Source organism: Macrobrachium nipponense, chromosome 1 (genome assembly GCF_015104395.2).
Source record: "Macrobrachium nipponense isolate FS-2020 chromosome 1, ASM1510439v2, whole genome shotgun sequence".
Lineage (NCBI taxonomy): Eukaryota > Metazoa > Arthropoda > Malacostraca > Decapoda > Palaemonidae > Macrobrachium > Macrobrachium nipponense.
This window is the reverse complement of record NC_087200.1, coordinates 171,614,716-171,619,957: the sequence shown is the minus strand read 5'-3', so window position 1 is coordinate 171,619,957 and position 5,242 is coordinate 171,614,716.

The following is a 5,242-nucleotide window of genomic DNA, read 5'->3' as shown; positions in this document are numbered from 1 at the left end:
TCTCTCTTTCTCTCATTGGGCATCACACAGATAAGGATGCTGGTTTTTGCAGTGAGAGTTCAAATGTTAATATCAGTTGAGTTAGATACAAAAGGGTCGAAGCTCTCGAAAGGTCTTTGTGGCTATTACACACACACACACACACACACACACACACACATATATATATATATATATATATATATATATATATATATATATAGAGAGATAGAGAGAGAGAGAGAGAGAGAGACGAGAGAGAAGAGAGAGAGAGAGAGAGGAGGTGGAGCGGGGGTAGGGGAGGACAACAAACACCTCACTCAAATCAAAATCCAGGGAAAGTGCTGTAGTCAACGTTGGGAAAGCGATTATGTAAAACACATAATTGGTGAAATGTTATTCTCTACATTACTGCGTTCATACGTTAGCAGTTTTACAGCTCCAACCCTCAATTAGCTAATGAATAGACTGACGTATCCGTATGGTAAAACTGGTTTTCACGATTGTTATTTTCTATGTTGACAGTGTTAGTGATAAAGACTGCGAATGAAACTTCACATACATCGCCAGTATGGAAAATCGTTTAAAGCACCTGTAACGCTATCTTTAATTATGTTAATAATACGTATTTTTCTGTACTTCTTAGTCACCTTTAGACAACTGTCATCTGAGACAGCTGAAGTACCGGGTTGCTTCTAAATCGAATTTCCCGCGCTAAGACTGTCTGCACGAATGTCAACAAACTGTTCACGTAGCCTACAACAATCTCCCAAGGTCACTCAATTTCTTTAAAATCACATATAAAACAGATTACTTGTCAATGCCTAATCACATCTCGGATATAAGAAGATCATGCGTAATTACTTACAGGATGAGACATGTCGACTTTTCTCATAAAATTGGCGTAGATATTCACAATTTCATACTTTACACTCACATCAACTTGCGACCAGAGTTACACAGCTGACCGAGCTAAAACTGTCGTACAAAGGACAAACGCAACGGTGTGAATGAATACGTCTGGCAGGGTACGCACTGACAAACGCTGCGACTTGTGTTTGCTCGTTGCTTCAGTAAAAAATAAAGAGTATATATTATTATATATAAATATATATATTATATATATATATATATATATACACACACACACACACACACACACACACACACACACACACACACATATATATATATATATATATATATATATATATATATATATATTATAGTATATATACATGCATATGGGGCCGGGGGTGGGTTGTCGACGACTTGGGTAGCATGACTTTTTATCAACCCTGATTTTTCTTGGGAACTAAGAATAAACACAGGGACAAGGAGTAAAACACCATTCCACGGCTACATAAAATTACCGGAATAATTTACTCCGGTCCTCTTAACTAAACGTCAAAATATGTCATGTTAAAATTACACTATTTTTTATTGTGTGGGATTCTTATTGCTCTCTTATTGGCAGTTCTTCGATATTTCAGAATTCATGTTTCGTTTGTCTATTTTTTTTACGCAGTTAAGTAAAATCCTACCAATAGCTAAATATTCATTGATTTGCAGAAAGCGTATTATAGGCTCTCAGGTTGCACAGCGATTGCATACAAATGCAACCGACCACATAAGTGGATCAGAAGGTACTAGATTTGGCTGTGCGTTACAGGAATGGGAATTTCATTTTTTCTATTGATCACTGAGTGAAAGTTTTCTTTGCTTGGAATTCTGTTTTCAACGATGTCTGTCGAGTGTGTCTTTCGAAAAAGAGGCTGAGCAAACTGATCTGGGAAAACACGAGAATCCAAAATTTCTTGAAGTAGACGGTAAGGAGTGATCGGAATGTAGTGAATATGCAATACTCCGAATCTAAAATGGGTAATCAATATGCACAATTTCGGAGAGCGATAAAATAAATACATTGCAATAAAAAAATATAGTTTAAAGCATTTTTTGTATAAGTCAGTTTCGCAAGAATATTATTTATTATTTATTTAATTTAATTAGTTATATATCATTCTCTTCATGTCTACTGAATCACAACAGTATACACCATGACCACTCAATGAGGTTTTTGTTCAGGAAAATCTTGAAAATTCAGAAGCTTCATTTTCAGTATTTGCTCCTGTCTGACCCGCCACACTTTCTCTTCTCTGTTTCCTGCCTTATAATTCCTTCAAATCAGGCCAACAAATGGCCTTCTGTATCTGTTGTAGATAATTCTTTCAGATGGGAGCGAGACGCTGACTCCCATCGTGATAACGAGGATACTGTAACACTGGGAGAGAGAATCGCCAGGTTAACAAACTGTCAACTGCAGATCTCCGATGATCCATCTTACTAAAGGGCGCCACTAACATTCACGCTTTCCTTCCGTTGGTTTTCCTGGACAACCGGCACAGTTTTTTTTTCTGCCTGCACGGCGACATGAGCGAAAAGTTCTCAATAGATATGGCAGAGTCGGAAAGACCTACGCAGTGCGCCTGAATGTTAAGTGTCGGGAGGCGCCACCTCATTGTTCCGTTTTCTTCACTTACTACTATAGTAGATTCACATCACCCGTTTAATTTGATGTCTTGGCCAGTCCCTTACGACGCTCTTGATTGGTTGTTGATAAGCCAATGACAGGGCTGGAAACTCTCAGTCTCTCTCGAGAGTTCACATAGGTAGGATGTATGTTCCACCTCTCCTGAGGGATGCTTTTGAAAGACGTAATCACTCAGGAGAGGTGTAACATACTCCTGCCTATGTGAACTCTTGAGGGAGATAGAGTTTCCAGCCCTGTGATTGGCTTATCAACAGCCAATCAGGAGCGTCGTAAGGGACTGCCTAGACATCAGATGCACCGTGCTGTGAATCTACTATAGTAGCTGTAGTTTCTTGTGATCCGTCTTTCACATTCTGAGTTTGTCTGTTTTTCTGCTCTTCTATTCTTTCTTCAGTAAACAAGACGTTTCTGCTATATTTTACCTCACGATCTTGATTGACGGATGTGCCTCTTTAGCTTTTATTGTTTCTTCGTTTCTTTGCTCCTTGTATTTCATTAAGGAGTGGTCAAGACCTTCTACTGTCCTACACAATTTGCATGCAATGAATCCTTCTCCACGCTTGTTATATTTTACGCGTAGGAAAATATGCCTAGCTCGTGTAGAGTAATTGCTGATGGGGTATTATATTAAACTAACCTCCAACTTCTCTTATTTCTGTTGTCCATTCCTATTTCTAAAGTATCTTACCGTCGACATCTTCCTCAAGTTTTTCATTAATTCCACCTTCTCTTATATATTCTCACCCACTTATTGTTCCCATCATCTTCACTTCCTCAAACACAACTTTCAGCAGATCATATTTCCATTCCTCTACTCTTTCAGATTGTAGTCTTCCACTCAAGTTTTCGATTTTAATTTCAGACATACCTTTATATCTCTCCTCTTACCGTACATGCTGTGGCATTACTCTCAATACAACTCACTTCGAAATCTCAGCCAATGAATGAGACTGGCAGATGAAAGAAAGGACAGACCGATTGTTTGTTTGCTTGTTTGTATGGTGCTTTTGCGTTGCATAAAACCAGTGGTTATTGAACAACGGGACCAACAGCTTTACGTGACTTCCGAACCACGTCGAGAGTGAACTTCTATCAACAGAAATGCACATCTCTCATTCCTCAATGGAATGGCCGAGAATCGAACCCGCGACCGACCGAGGCAGACAGATTGGCTAAAGAGTAGTACGAGAGGTATACTGACCAAAATACAGGTTGTTGCAAAGGATCAATGAACTTGCATATGGAGGAATGATACGTACCCGACAGCAAGCATCTCTCTTGGCACCTTGTTGAATCATTAAATAGAGCAGATTTTAGACTTTGTACACAACGAACAATTAATCATTATTATATTTTGAATGAAATATAATATGGAATTTGGCCAAAGGCCAAACGCTGGGATCTATGAGGTCATTCAGCGCTGAAAGGGAAAATTTGAGAATAGAAAGGTTTGAAATGTGTAACAGAATGACAACTCGCGGTACACTAACGGCACTACCCCCATACGGAGATTATTATAATGATTTTTTACATTATTTTTTATTATATTGTTATTAATATAATGTAAAGATCATTTCTACAGGTATAAGTAAAAAAAAAAAAAAAAAGTTGCAGGATATATAACTCTTGCTACCCCATAAAAACTAAGGTCGTCGACGTGAATTGATCCTATTATTGGTTCCTTTAACGCGTCCTGTTACCGTAGGCTTGAATGAAATCACGGAGCATGCCATTTAGATTGACTAAAAGCATTTTTCTTTCCCACAGTCGCCAGGTGCGTAGTCCCTCCAATTTCAGAACTGATTCGTTGTTAGGAATAAGTATCGAAAAGCGAAACAGAATCAAAGGATAAGTCGATATTTGACGGAAAATAGGTCTAGAAAACTTCACACCTAAAAGGATAATTATACTAAAGAGTATTTTTTGTTTTCTATAAGGGATTTTGAACATTCCTACATTTAAAAAAAAAGAAAATTTAGAAACATTAGGCTACAGAAATATTTTGGGAGATGATAATCAAGAAGACACAAAAGTTTGCTTTTGCATCACGAGCTTGACGATTTTCCCGGCAAAAGTCACCTGTATATGAAAATGCTCTTTATAGTCCTAATCAGGAGATTTGTTTTTTAATCATATAACTGACAAGTTCTTCAGACCTTTGGCTATAGTAAATTCACATCAACCGTACATTTGATGTTAGGCCATCCCTTCTGACGCTCCTGATTGGCTGTTGATAAGCCATCACAGGGATGGAAACTCTCAGTCTCTTTCTAGAGTTCACATAGGCATGGATGTATGTTCCACCTCTCCTGGGGGGGATACTATTAAAAGATGTAATCCCAATCTGGAGCTGTGGAACATGCATCCTGCTTATGTGAACTCTCGAGAGAGACTGAGAGTTTCCAGTCCCGTCATTGGCTTATCAGCAGCCAATCAGGAGCGTCGTAAGGGACTGGTCTAGATATCAAATGCACGCTGATGTGAATTTACTATAGTAGAGTTGAGTTGACGCTCCTCACTTGTCTGGCACAAATAAAATGAACAACACAGTCCCATACGTGGGATTCTATAAACAATCTTGTTACTACCTCCGGCTAGGACAATATCTTTAGAGGATGTTTTCCTAGTCGTATTATATGAAAAGATAGCATTTACATTGCAATATAGCAAGCAAAGGTGATTCTGGCGTGTCCGTTATTTTCATTATGATAT